We start from the raw sequence: 16,275 nt of genomic DNA, 5'->3' as shown, positions 1-16,275 counted from the left end.
GAAATATATGTATACATTATCTATGTTGGAAATATATGTATACATTATCTATGATGGAAATATATGGCTTTATTTTAAGTTATATGTTCTTTCAAGTTTATATGGTTGCATTATGAATGAATAAAGTAATAAGTGATTGAAATTTATAGAATAAAGTAGGTTTCAATTATAGTTTATTGAACTCACATGTGCATTCCATCCGAATTTGCAAACTAGCAATCCTAAAACAATAAGTAGGTTTCAATATTTTAAATAAATCCTTCCATTTTAAATAAATCCCAAATGAAATATGAAATTAATTGTATGTATGATCCATTCTAAAATATAAAAGAAAATAGATAACTAGCATATTGTTAAGTCTTATGAGTGTAGGATTTAGCTAAAAGATCTAACTATAGAAGGTACGTGTTGAGAGAAATGACAAATAGTTGATAATTCTCAATGTCAACTGAGTGTTGGAACATGGTACGTGCATGCATGCAAGAGAAATACTATTGATTCAATCATGATAAACTATATAAAGTAAACTTTAAAAGCATTTTCTATTTGCCATTGAAATATAATTATATGCACTTTCATCACAAGCTCTCTTTCTCTCTTAAAAACTTTTACTAACCCATTTCATAATGCTAGATACTATGGGTTAAAAAAAGTCAAGAAACAATCTATATTAACCAAGAAAAGTAAGAATAGTTTAGTTAGCTTTGAAGACTTTATCAATATCAACTTGTTTATATTTGAAATTTTCTTTATCAAATTAGGCAATGAAGGTATTTGTCTACACCAAAGTAATCCCAGCGGGACGCTCATGCTCACCACAATCATGCAATCCTTACCTTGCTTGGTTTGAACTAGAATATATTAGAAAATTATAGACTAGACTAAAGCAATGGGATATGCTTAAAGCTATTTATTTATTCCACATTTTATGGATGATATTTTTATCATTAACAATTGTTTTGTACTGAAATACTTTTCCCATAATAGGTGTTTCGATCCTAATGATCTATTTACATTACAATCAAGCCCGCTTTCTATGACTTATCTAAACACTTCCATATCCCTTATAAAACCATTTATAGGATAATATAAGGCTATATGACTTGGAAAAGACACAATTGCCATGCCCTAATGTATCATTTATACATGCTAATGGGAATAGACCTAGGAATATGACTTATAAAGTTTTCCTTGCATAGGTATTTCCTATTCTTTATAATTCATCATCATAGTATTATATTAATTTTCTTAAACTCATTGTTATCTTCCAAAGTAATGGACTTAATAGCTACACATTGCCAAAAATATAATATACTTCATGGAAAATAATAACTTTTGTATTTTATGTTTTGAGTCTAAATCACTTGTTACACTAAGAAAAGGAGAATATACCAACACACACACACACACACACACACATCTAATTACAAAGTACATGAATGAACAATCGTTCTTGTGAATATGTTTCAGCTCACCTAGAGGCAATTGGTACTCCATAAGAATACTTACTCAAGTAGATGACAATTATTTGATCAAAGAGGAGATCTTGACTTGGACTAGGTCATTGAGCTTGTTTTAGTGTAGTACTTTGGAACTTGCATATGAAATTATGATTTATGGTTTTTATAGGTGTTTACTAGGAATATTAATACACACACACGCGCGTGCACACGGTGTGTGCACACATAGCCTTACTGATAATGGTTTTATGGCCCCTTTCTAACACACACACATGCACGTGTGCATGCACACACTTACACACACACATATACTCCCACACACATCCTTACACTTATAATTCTATGTTCATTTTATGGTTAATGCAGGGTACTATTGATTTGTTGGACAAATGATCTATTGGGATGTCATACAAGAGGAAGGGATACTTTTTACATGATTTATGCATGGAGAATTTATGATATGTGCTCTGGTTTAGTTTGGATTGTTTCTTTATAAGTAGTGCATTGACATACTATGGTTGTGTGGTGCGTTTTATGACTTAATATGGATGGGGATCTTGAATTTTAATAAGTTCTTGAGACCATTGTCAAGAACACCTCCTCGATAAAATCATTATGAACTTTGGGATTTATGTCAGGCTTCATGTGTTTTATAGTAGCTCTTGTTTCATTTCAACTAGTGTAACTTTGATTTGATTGACAATTCAAGAATATCAAGTGCAAATGGTAGGAGTCTACTAATAATATTATGATGGCATCCTTGAAGATCATTTGGTTAATGTGCTCTAATAAACAAGGGATAAAAATCAATGATCTTGGAGCAATAGGATGGAGGTTAATATGGTTGATACCAATTGTAATGATTGCCATGTGTCTCGTAGTGGGCAAGCAGTGGAGCATTACTATTTTTGGTTACATCTTGGATGGGGGGGATATGCAACTTGACAAGAGCCTCACAAGAGCATACTATGCCTGGAAGCCTTATTTGCAGTGCTTACCACCTCCCTATACTGCTACCCTCAACTTCTCCATTAGCCTTTTTCTACTTCCTTTGATGGTACCATATGGTTTCCTATAGTAGCAGTGGATAGCTACATGTCCTTCCAACTCTTGTGCACTCATGTACCTTGGCTTCTTTGGCCTCTCTGTGTTCCCCTCTTAGCATGCTTGTGTTAGCACTTACAAGGCACCTGAGATTTTAGACAATTGCCTCGCTACTTCCCTTAGATGTTTTCCATTCAGAATGAAAAAATTGATGTTAGATGTATCTGGAGCTTCGTAGCATAATGTACATTTTCTCCTTTATTGCTATTTGCTAGTTGTTGCTAGAAGACATTATGGTAAAAACCCGGTTGCTTTATCGTTGCTACAACACCACTTATATGTGTCTTTTTAATCATTTCTTGTTGGGTTGATGGGGCATACTTATGGTGCAAAGTAGGCTTACATGCATGGTTACATTACTTGGTCTCATGTGAGCATGCAAGTTGTTACTTGGCAACTCATGTACCTCTTTTTCTCATTGCATGTTGGGCGGCTTCTTTTGCTAAATTGTGCATGATCGTCTTTTGCTAATAGTGTCTTCCAATTTTAGTTCAGAGACTCGGATGATCTCAATCTCCTTTGCTTTGCACGTACACTTGCTTTTGGATGTCATTGTCACGTATTCCTTGCTTCATAGGTAGAAAGTAGGCTAGTGTATTGATGTGGCTTGTATATATAGTCACCAAACTTACTAATACAATGTGGTTATTGGGTTGTAGAATTGATTTTATTTGTTAGCTGGACAAATACTTGCTCTACATACAGAGGATTTCCATGAGTGTGGCTTGCAAGGTGGAGTGACAAAACATGATATCCATTATATCCAACATTCGACCAACGCCCTTTCGATGCTAGGAGGTAGCAAGCTAAGGGTGTCCACTTCTGGACCACTTGCGGGTGAGTGTGACACCCCTTCGAGTGAAAATACAAAGGTTTTGCTTTGGTGTGAAATACCTCAATCGAGGTATCGTCTCTTATGAAATTCACACACGAGGACAACCAAGCCAAGCCAATGCCTCGATCGAGGTCCTAGACTTTCTTTCACCGAACCGAGCCTATACCTCGATCGAGGTATTGTGGCAAGCCACTTATACCTCGATCAAGGTATCGTGGCAAGTCCACATACCTCGATTGAGGTATCGTGGATAGATGACATCGGTCGTGTCAAATACCATGATCGCAGTATGTGGCATCCGACATGGCAAATGACATACCTCGATCGAGGTACCGTGGTAAGTCCACATACCTCGATCGTGGTATGTTGGACCGATGACTTGGCCGCATGTCAAATACCATGATTGAGGTATGTGGCATCCGACATGTATTGTGTTGGCAGCTGACATACCTCGATTGAGGTATCGTGGCAGGTCTATACCTCGATCGAGGTATGCTAGACCGATGTGTATATGGCATGTCAAATACCATGATCAAGGTATGTGGCATCCGACATCTACTGTGCTGGCATCTGAGATACCTCGATCGAGGTATCATGGCATGTCTATACCTCGATCGAGGTATGATGGAGCGATGTGTATGTGGCATGTGAAATACCACAATCGAGGTATATGGCATCGCAAGTGGTATGCTGGACCGATGATGTATGTTGCATGTCCAATACCACGATCGATGTACGTGGCATCCCAATACCTCGATCGTGGTATGGAAACCCTAAATTTTTGTATATAACAAGAGGGACCCCCTCATTCTTCAAACCTCGATCGAGCTTCTCCTCATCGAAATCGATGGAATTGCAGGAGCGACGGACAAGGACCGATGGACAACGATGGAGTGATGAAGATGAACAGAGTAGGAGATTCCAGGTAAGGTTTTTTTAATGTAGCTTTTTTTTTTGCGAAAGTTTATTGAAATTTTAGTTTATAGGAATATCTAATTTAATTATAAAATATTTCAAAATTTTAAATGCATTTTAAAGTTTTTTTAAATTATTTTTCTAATTACATAAGTTTTTATTTAAAATGTGAAAATGTACATATTTTGTTTTTTCAAACCATCTATTTAAAAAGAGAGAGATTAAAGTAGTTTTTATGTTATTTTTCAAATAAGTGCTTTTTTTATTTAAATAAAAAAACGTTTAAATTTTATTTTTAAAAATCATCTTTAAGAGAAAAAGAAAATAAGAGTTTAAGGTAGCTTTTATATTATTTAAGTTAGTGAAGTTTTTATTTAAATGTTAAAACATATATATTTTATTTTTAAAAATCATCTATTAAAAAAAAAAGAGATTAAAGTAGTTTTTATGTTATTTTTTAAATTAGTGAAGTTTTGAATTAAATAAAAAAACATTTAAATTTTATTTTTAGAAATCATCTATTAAAAAAAAGAAAATAAGAGTTTAAAGTATCTTTTATATTATTTTTCAAGTTAGTGAAGTTTTTATTTAAATGTCAAAATGTATATATTTTGTTTTCTAAAATCATCTATTTCGTTTATTTTAAAAAAGAGGTTAAAGTAGTTTTTCAAATTAGGGAAGTGTAGCATCTTTAACACAAAGTTTGAAATTTCTTTAAAAATGAAATAAGACCAAGGATGTACATCTAAATCCCTTTTTCAAAAACACTGTTAAATAACTATTGTGTGTGCATCTTCCATTGAAGAGTGGAGCAACTTAGAGCATGTAGGGAGTGCATGTGTTGCATTTGCAACATAGCATTGTTGTAGGCATAGCCACACATTTGGCCCATCTACTATTAGTGCATAGGATGATCCCAACAACATCCTACCTCATCAAGGAGTACATGACTAAGTGTAATCACTCAAACAAATAGGATGATTTAAACAACACATTCGCCTACACATCATTTTCAAATCATATGGTGCGAGAGGTTGATGTAAGGAGAGGGTAAATCATGTGGCTAGCAATCCCTTTAGGTGGCACGTGAAACTATAGAAATAAGGAACTAGGGAAGGTTGTAGATCTATGTATGGATATAGTTATATAGATAAATATAAAGACTTATGTGATTCCATGAAACCTTGTCATGAGCTTTTGCAAAAATTCAATCGAAATTGGCTAGCTAAAAGTTTTCATTACACAAATAGATGAAGTCCCATTGAATAGAATATTAATGTTCATTACCCAAACAGAATATTAATTTCCATGTGTTTTTTGTGCATCCACTAGTCAGCGCGCAGGTTCTGGCACCACTATTCATATGCAGATAGTGATTTTGAGAGCTGAGATGAGGGCACCCCCTCACTTGATTGCGAGTCTAGATTCAGTCATTGATTCTCTAGGTCGATTAGACAGGTCGATTAGACAGGTCGATTAGACACAGTTGAGGACGTTTTGGATACCTTTCAGGCACAGGTTGAGGCAGAATTCGGTGGTCATGGCTTGGATTGGAGAGCCATTCGAGAGTTGTTTGAGCATGATTCACCTCACAGGCAGGCCTTAGATGATATGTTTTGGGATGGTTACATTGAGGCAATGCGACCACGATCGAGGCAGCCCTTTTATATTTTACATTGTAGGCACCCTGTCATAGCAGCACACATTTATCTGAGATATCTCACTGCAAATGGTGATCGATTGCCTCACAACTGTTAGATAGCCAGGTCATTTGACATGTAGCGATATGCCAAGTTTGTGCTTTGTCATCGAGTAGACTATGTTAGTACCTGTCGAGGATCAGGACCGAGACATGGTAGGATGGGGCATCAAGAGCATCAGACTGTAGGTGTTCGGCATCGATGCGAGGCACCAGAGCTGCACACTATCCCTACACCGGCATTGCGAGGTGTTGGAGGATGGATTAGGAGGGATGTTCATTCAGTGGCCTCATCCTTGCACGACATGGTCTCTGCCCTATCGAGATCACTTTTGATTCCACCTCCCACATCTATGGAGCCTCCCACATCTACGTCACCTCCCACATCTACACCACCTCAGCATAAGTTGGAGACTCGAGATGCATGGATTGCAAAGTTAGAGGCATTGTTGGCTGAGTCTAGGGTCGAGGCTAGTTATTTTGATTATTTTAGTTTATTTTTTTGTTGCATGTTTGAATTGAAGTTTTTTGGTTCATTCTCACCATGTACGCGACATGTTTGCTTGGAGGCACATCTATTGCGACACGATATGGAATCTCGTGTACGACAGTTGGAGGCAGATTTGGAGTAGAGGATTCGGACACGCATAGCCTACCATCAAGCGGAGCACTATATTTTGCAATTGAGACATATTAGTCGTGATCCATCTCGCCATAGGATCGACCCCATTGTGGCCCCGCACCCTGCTCCTCTTGTAGATGTGTCGACTAGGACACCCATAAATGCACCAGTCATAGCCAGGCTTCCTACTGCCACTTGCATCCTTTGCCATGAGGATTTTGACACCGTAGGATGGTTTGGACTAGGGTGCGGCCACATCACACATCTCCATTGCATGACCCGCCACATGGTGGCATGATCAATGTGCCCTGTATGCTTTTCTAACATTGATGTGGCCACATACAGAGGACTAGGGATGGATGATCTGTATCGTGGTCATTGTCAGGCCATTGATCCATTTGCCCGCATGGTCTTGACAGAGGACTATAGGAAGGAGGCACAAAGAGGTTTGTTGTAGTAGGAGGGTGCTGATACTTCAGTGATTGCAATGTGTGTTCCGCAACGCTTCTCATATGGTGATTTCATGCCAGGTGACAAGGCACGAGCAGAGGAGGCACGTCGTATTGAGCGAGAGGCAGAGCTTCATATATCATTGTAGCAGTGGGTGGAGCAGCAACTTGGGTGGGGCCGAGACCAGTGTCTTTTACATGTAGAGACGATTACTCGCACTGGATTTGAGGCACAAGTATTCGCAGATGCACGACTTTGGGAGTTGAGGTGTGCATACATAGAGGAGGCGAGGGAGGCAGAGATGGTAGCGGTGGCTCATGCAACATGCCCTCCTCTTCATCAAAATGAGGCTGGCCCATCTGATACAGGAGATGAGGCTAGCCCATCTGATTTGGCTTTGGGCACACAGCGGACGGTTGGGTAGCGGGTCATACAGGAGCCACATCAAAGGACGACCAGAGGATCATATGTGGAGTTATTAGATTCTGATTCAGGATGATTGTTTAGTCTTCACACATATCTTGTTTAGGGATGCACTTCTGCATGATGATGATGATGATGTACACATTCATTTTGGTACTTTCATGATGTTGTTCTTACTTTTATGATATATGAGCATTTTGGTATTTTCATGATGTTCTTCTTACTTTGTTTCTCTCAGTTTATAATTTGTTCAAATCTAACATAAACATTTAAAATTAGGAGTATCATTTTGAATTTCAAATATCTCAATTCACACATCTAATACATAAGGTATTTTAAAAATAATGCCGTGTGAAGTAATTATAAACATTAAGCATTGAAAAGGTGTTCAAGTATAAGGTCTCTCTCTCTCTCTCTTTCTTTCTCTCTCTCTCTCTCTCTCTCTCTCTCTCTCTCTCTCTCGTGCTATGAACTTTATCATTTGAATTTCGTATATATCAATGCTTGCAATTATTACACTAAAATTGTCACTAATTTTTGTAAATTGTAGATTAAGAAAAAAATGTTAATGTTTAGCATGGAATGGTGCTCATTGGTAGTAACATGTGTCAAACATTAATACATGATTATGTACGATTGGTCCAAAATCATCCCCAACAGATAAGTCCACATGCATATTTAGTTAGTACGTGTGCCATTTTTCATACGTAGTCACTAGTAGGGATTGTAAAACTGTACGCATTATACCTTCCATGTGGCACATACCAAATCAATTGGAGACCAAATCTTGCATCGATGTACGTCTAGGGTAGCCTAAGAGCTGTGCAAAGTTTCATTCCCAATAGATAAGTCCACATGCATATTTGGTTAGTACGTGCACCATTTTGCATGCGTAGTCACTAGTAGGGATTATATAAATGTACACATTATACCTTCCACGTGGCACAGACCAAATCAATTGGAGACCAAATCTTGCATGGATGTAGGTCTAGGGTAGCCTAAGAGCCACACAAAGTTTCATCCCCAACAGATAAGTCCACATGCATATTTGGTTAGTACGTGCACCATTTTTCATGCGTAGTCACTAGTAGGGATTGTAAAAATGTATGCATTATACCTTCCACGTGGCACATACCAAATCGGTTGGAGACCAAATCTTGCATGGATGTATGTCTAGGGTAGCCTAAGAGCTGTGCGAAGTTTCATTTCCAACAGATAAGTCCACATGCGTATTTGGTTAGTACATGCACCATTTTTCATGCATAGTCTGGTCTCTGACTATAAACCCGGTTTTTCTTTTAGTGTCACAGTCCCACCACCATGCACCAGCATGGTTATTCTAGTAGCCAAACCCAAGCATGGGAATTGCATTCGATAGCTCTCCTTACATCGCCCATGCATGCACCTATTTCTTACCTCTAATGGTGCTAGGCACAGACCTTGCTAAGACTAGCTTTGACCAACTTTGTTCCATGAGGAAGGTTACTTGGGTGTTATTGTGTTAATAAATGTGGGTAACCAGTTTTTGGCACTTGGAGCTAGCATCAAGTAGTTCAAATCACTCGGCCGTGCGGCTTCCATCCCCCCGAATGTGCTGGGGCAGTTTTGTTGAGATATCGAGCTCCACTCATGATATGCCAGGGTGATCGTTGTGCATTTATGTCACCAACTTGTTAGCTGCAGATGCGGTTGGTACACTGCCCATGAATAATAGCTGGATGATAGCTATCCTTATGTACTCTAGTTCGTGGCTCAGTTAGTATGCCACCTTAGTTAGTTGAGTTTGGTTTGAGACCCACATATAGGGTTCTTCTATTTCTTTGTACTAGAGTTCTTTTGGCTTTCACAACTAAGAAGAGGAAAACTGTTTTCAGCCTCCACCTTTGTGTGTATTCCCCCATTGTGTATGCGAGAAAGCCACAAATGAGACTCCTTCCTTCTCTCCCACTATCTTCACATGGTATCAGAGCCTGGTTCATGGTAAGGAGCTTAAGAAAGCAAACCAAGTTCGTGGTGTCCTGGTAAGAGGACCAGTGTTGCTTTCCTTTTTCGAGTTTGGGAGCAAATCTCTGCAGGTAGCACAGCCGAAAAGTGCAAGAGTGCATTGTCTCAGATTGAGATGCCCTTCGCAGTGTGGCGAGAGGGTAGTATATGCTGCAGGAGAGGGCAAAGCCCATGGTGACTTTATTTTTCCGATTCGAGGGCATTTCGAGGCCCGTTTTGGAGGCGGAAGTTCTCTGCAAGCACTAAGAAAAAGGCCCTGTTTTTGCTGTGCGACCATCGCTCTGCAGATCGGTGAAAAGTTGGCACAGAAATTGCATCATATGCCTATGTGCAAAGATATTCGGAGTTACAGAATCATCCTTATTGTCTGTTCATGCAAAATCATCACTAGGAAGTGACTTTGTGGTCAAATACCACTTTCGTCAATTTTGCAGATTTGCCCTTGTGAGGCAGAAGCTGTGTTTTTTGTAGTGACAGAATATTTTGCAATGTTCTATAATGGCATTTGATTCTCTTTCACAAATTGTCACTGAAAAGCTTGACAAGAACAATATGTGTTTGAGTATTGTACATAACTGGGGTTAAGGCACAGTGACCTTTAACCCCACAACCTCCCACTTAAAGGACAATGTGCCTTTAAGGGAGAATAACCAGTGAGCATACTATCCAATGCCCATCGATACACGACAATACTCAAACCGCTGACTAGGTAGACTCTTCGTCAGCATATCTGTAGGGTTATCATCTGTATGAACCTTGACAAGCTCTATGCGCTTGTCCTCAAGTACCTCCCTGATGAGATGGTACCTGACCTCAATGTGTTTGGTCTTTACATGAAAGACCGGATTCTGTGCTAGCTGAATAGCACTCATGGAATCACTATGCAATGTCGGTACACCTGTATGAATCCCCAAATCTCCCACTAGCCGATCAAGCCATATAGCCTCCTTGCAACCCTCTGTGGCTGCAACATACTCAGCCTCTGTGGTAGACAAAGCCACACACTTCTGTGCACGAGACATCCACAACACTGCACCACCTGCAAAAGTAAACACATAACCAGAAGTGGATCTCCTACTATCCACATGCCCTGCATAGTCTGAATCTGTGTACCCAAGTACACGCATGTCTCCTTTACCAAAGCAAATGCACATCTCCTTGGTACCCTTCATGTACCTAATGATGCACTTAACCGCCTCCTAATGCCTCTTTCCTGGATTAGCCATATAGCGGCTAACAACTCCCACCTCAAATGCAATGTCTGGTCTAGTAGCTATCATAGCATACATAAGACTCCCAACTGCTGATGCATAAGGAACCTTGGCCATCATGGCCTTTTCCTCATCTGATTTGGGACTACCTGTATGACTCAGTTTCACATATGGAGGCAATGGAGTACTCATTGCCTTCCCCCCCTCCATATTGAAACGTTGCAATACTTTTGTAACATACTCTTTTTGTGAAAGCCAAAGGAGTTTCCTACTCCGATCACGCGTGATGCGCATACCAAGAATATGACCTGCAAATCCCAAATCCTTCATATCAAAGGCCTCATGCAACTTGGCCTTTAATGCATCTAGCTCATAAGTATTCTTGCTAGCCAATAGCATATCATCATATATAGTGCCAGGCTACTATCCTTCGCCCTTTTAGTGTAGAGGCAGTGATCAATTTCACTCCTTCTAAAACCCTGGGACCGAATGAAAGCATCAAACTTTTGATACCGTTCTCTAGGTGCTTGCTTAAGATCATAGAGACTCTTCTTCAGTTTGCAAACTAAATGCTCTTTGCCCTTTTCTTCAAAGTCTTCCGGCTGCACCATGTAAATTTCCTCATGCAAATCCCCATGCAAGAAAGCTGTCTTGACATCCATCTGCATAAGCTCCATATCCTCTGATGCCACTAGTCCAAGCATGCATCTAAGTGTGGTCATCTTCACAACCGGAGAGAATATCTCATCAAAGTCCACACCCTTCTCTTGCTTGAACCCTTTAGCAACCAAACGGGCCTTGTACCTAGGCACATCATCACCTGTGACCTTCATTTTGTAGACCCATTTACATGGCAATGCTTTCTTTCCATGTGGCAAAGAAACCAAGTCCCAAGTCTTATTCTTCATAAGTGAACTCATCTCTGATTGCATAGCATACTCCCACTTGCGTTGATCCTCACGCATCATAGCCTCTTTGTAGCAAGAAGTGACAAAATATGAAGAGGGGAGAGGAGAAGAGTGGAGATGAGGAGAGAGGGCACAGCTAGAGAGCACACCACAAATGACTAACTGTACACTAGAATTAGTTGAAAAAATAGAATATATACAAACCCTTTTAGGGTTAGGGTTAGGGGATCTAACCCTTTCCTTTATAGCACTCTATAAGGTTAGTGCTATGCACATATGATCACGTGATGGTGCTATGCACACATGATCACATGATGTTGAGCGTGAACTCTCAACACCTTCCCTCAAGATCAACATCATGAAGTAGGCCTTCCCTCAAGATGATGATTCTGGGGAATCGAAGAAGGACTGAGCATTACATTCCATCACACCCCTTTAATGGGAATGTCCTTCCTCTGCATCAAACCAAGAGCTAGTCGGTGTTTCTCGAATAGCTCTTTACCGAGTGGTTTGGTAAAGATGTCTGCAACATTTTCTTTGCTATCACAATGCTGCAGTGTGATGTCACCAAGTAACACTCTTTCTCTGATGAAGTGCTCTCTGACATCAATGTGCTTTGTCCTGGAGTGATATACTGGATTTTTGGCCAATGCTTGAGCCGATTGATTATCACAGTATATTGTTGTTGGCTTTGACTCATCAAAGTAATCTGTTTCTGACAATAGTCTTCTGAGCCATATAGCCTCACATGCACCTGTAGTGAGTGCTCTATATTCTGCTTCAGTCGAAGACAAAGAAACAGTTGGCTGTTTGTTTGACAACCATGATATAGCACCTTGACCAAGGAAAAATGCATATCCCTGTGTCGATCTCCTGGTCTCATGATCTCCAGCATAGTCACTGTCACAGTATCCATGCAACCGTGGATGACTTCCTCTGTATTCTATCCCAAATTGTCTTGTACCTCTGATGTATCTCAAGACTCTTTTGGCTGCATTCCAGTGAGACTGTTTTGGATTTGCCATAAACTGTGCTAGTGAGCTTACTGCATAACAAATATCTGGCCGTGTGATTGTCAGGTATATAAGAGATCCAATGAGTTGCCTGTAGTATCTGTCATTGACTGTAGGCTTTTCTGAATCTTTAGTAAGTTTCAAACTCTGTTCCATGGGAGTGGCTGCAATCTTGCAATCTGCCATATGAAACTTCTTCAGGAGACTGTCAACATACTTGAGCTGACTCATGAATGTGCTATCTGAATCTCTCCAGAACTCAATTCCAAGACAATAGTGCATAAGTCCAAGATCTTTCATGTCGAACTCTGCAGATAAGTCTTGTTTTAGCTTTCTGATGAAGCTATCCTTGCTTCCTGTCACAATCAGATCATCTACGTACAAAAGTGCAATAGTAATATCTTCCCCTTGAACTTTGTAGTAGAGAGTATGATCTGCATTGGACTTCATGTATCCCAGATCAGCAAAATACTTGTCAATTCTGCTGTACCAACTTCTGGGGGCTTGTTTTAAGCCATAGAGACTTTTCTTGAGATGGCAAACCTTGTTCTCCTGTCCTGGTTCAACATAACCGGCTGGTTGTTGCATGTAGACTTCCTCGTCTAGATAACCATTGAGAAATGCATTCTTGACATCGAGCTGATACACATTCCATTTACTGAGTGTTGCTAGTGATATCAAGAACCGTATGGAATCCATCTTTGCTACTGGAGCATAAGTCTCATCATAATCTTGGCCATATTGTTGTGCAAATCCTTTTGCAACTAATCTGGCTTTGTATCTCTGAATACTGCCATCTGGATTGTACTTCACTTTGTATACCCATTTGTTGGCTATGGCCTTCTTTCCTGGTGGAAGGTCGCATAATTCCCAAGTGTTGTTTTTATACAAAGCATCCATTTCTTCATTCATTGCAGTTTGCCATTCTGGCTTATCTACTGCGTCTTCGAAGTACACTGGCTCTTCTGTAGCCATGATGGTAGTCATAAGAGCATAGTTGGTGGTTTCCACCTGAATTGCTTTGCCTTTCTGAGCATATGTCAATCTGGCTGGTGGTCTGCTTTCCCTAGTAGACCGTCTGAGCTGCTGTGACGCTGATTGGGGTGTTGCTGGCAATTCTTGCTCTTCTTCATCAACCTGTTCTGTAGATGACTGTGAAGTCGATGCTTCTATCTCCTGTGTAGGTGAGGTTTTCCATTCTGATTCCTCATCGAAGATTACATCTCTGGACATGATGACTTTGCGGTTGATGGGATCATACAATTTGTATGCTTTACTTTCTTCACTGTAGCCAACCATGATGCATTTGCGTGACTTCACATCCAATTTCCTGCGATGATCATCATGTATGTGGGCATATGCTATGCAACCAAATATGCGGAGATGCCCAATGCGTGGCTTGTGTCCAGTGAATGCTTCATAAGGAGTCATACCTTGTATCGGTTCGGTAGGAAGCCGATTAAGCAAGTAGTTAGCTGTAGCTATTGCTTCTGCCCAATACTGATTCGGAAGATGCTTTTCACTAAGCATTGCTCTAGCACTGTCTGCTAAAGTCCCATTCTTCCTTTCAGCTATTGCATTTTGCTGAGGAGTATCTGCACATGTGAATTGTCTTCGAATGCCGTGAGTTTTGCAAAAGTTCATGAAGGCTGAAGACATGTATTCACCTCCTCTGTCTGATCTCATGACCTTGATCTTTCTGCCTGTTTGGTTCTCTACCATGGCTTTAAATTCTTGAAATCTGGCAAACACTTCAGATTTTTCTTTCAGAAAGTAGACCCAACAATATCTGCTGTAGTCGTCGATGAAGGTCAAGTAATAAAGTGAACCATTGATGCTGCGGGTCTGGGCATAACCCCATACATCTGTATGAATTAAATCAAGAATACCTCGTGCACGAGAGGTACTTCTGACAAAGATGGTTCGCTTTTGTTTGCCGAAGCAGCATGCTTCACAAACTTTTCCAAGAAACTGTAGCTTCGGAATCCCAATTGCCATATTTTGATTCCTTAGATCTAACAAGTACTTGAAGTTGACATGACCATATCTCTTGTGCCATTTTGCAGATAGTGGCATCTGTTGCATTTGAGCTGACATGGCATGTTTATCTGGTACTGTAGCTAGCATCCTGTATAAGCGTCCTTCCTTGACACCTTTTGCTACTAGCTGACCTCTTTTGGATTTGTCTCTGATAGTGCATTCATCACCGTCGAAGATGACTTTGTAGTTGTGTTCCGTCATTTGACCTACTGACAAAAGGTTCTTGCTGAGCTTCGGAACATAGAGCACATCTTTGACTAATCCTTTTGTACCAGTGAAATTGTTCATAGGGATAACACCTGTCCCTTGAACCGGATTCGGTGTATTGTCTGCTGTGTAGATGACATTCTTTTGACCTTCTAATGGCTTCATTTCTGTGAACCATTCCTGATGATTTGTCATATGAGATGATGCACCGCTGTCGATGTACCAAGGATCCTGTTCCACTTGGTCGACTTGATAGCTGAAATCCTCTTTGGGATTGAAATCAGTGTCTTGGTGCATTGTATCAGTCTGATGCAATTCCTCACTTGCAAGAAACATATTTCCATGTTCATTTGCAAAATGACTATGACTAGAATGTCCACCACGATGATTTCCTCTTCCTCGAGAATTCCCTCTATTACTGTTGGATTGACCGCCTTGGTCATATTGCTTCTTGCGGCAATCTCTTTCATAGTGTCCAAACTTGTGACAATAGTTGCATTGAATGTTTGACACATTGGTGGATGCATTCCCTCGTCCTTGGAATCTTCCTCTGTTGGAATGATTTCCTCTTTGCTGATTTTGATGTTGCTGAGGATGCTGCTGATGTTGATTCTGACTTTGATTTTGACCACTTTTCTGATATGATCTACCTCTGTTTCTGCCTTTGCCTCTGCTTCTGTCTGAAGCTGTGAATGCCTGATCATTAGAATGACCTTTACGTGCTTGAATGGCCTGAGTCCTGAGTTCTTCACCAAGTAGAACTGACTGAAGTTCTTCCAGTGTTGGAATTTGCCGTTGGATGGCAATACTCTGGACTAGATTCTCATATCCTTCTCCTAGTCCATTCAGGATTACTTGAACCATTTCTGCGGGATTCATAGTCTCTCCTGCTGCTGCAAGTTGATTGTTGTAGTCTTTGATGCGGAGTACATAAGCATGACCGGTTTCATTGCTATTGCGGAAACTCTGGTTGATCTGGTTTCTCAGGGTGAGAATCCTGGATGTGTTCTTGGACTCGTAGAGAGCTGCGAACATATCCCATGCTTCTTTTGATGTCTTGACTGTGTTGAGCTGTCCTAGCATGACATCTTGCACATTCTGCTTGATCAGGTGATAGGCATACTTGTCTTTCTTATCCCATTCTGCTTGAGCTCGGGCAATGGCAGGATCTGCTACTGGTGCGGAAACTGTTTGTGTAGATGTAGATCCCGTTGCTGGTGCTGTGACAACAGATGGAGTAGAGCTACTGGTGGCTGGATCGGCCAATGGTCTAGGTATGGATCCATCAACATACTCCCATTTGTCCTGAAGCACAAGAATGGTCTCCATTCGGTATTTCCATGTACCGTAATTGGAGTTGTCTAACTTAGCAGATGCCTCCAGA

This window comes from Dipteris shenzhenensis, chromosome 20 (genome assembly GCF_047967505.1).
Source record: "Dipteris shenzhenensis isolate YYH24624 ecotype China chromosome 20, Dip_SZ_1.0, whole genome shotgun sequence".
In the NCBI taxonomy this organism is placed as follows: Eukaryota; Viridiplantae; Streptophyta; class Polypodiopsida; order Gleicheniales; family Dipteridaceae; genus Dipteris; species Dipteris shenzhenensis.
Note: the sequence above shows the minus strand (reverse complement) of the source record.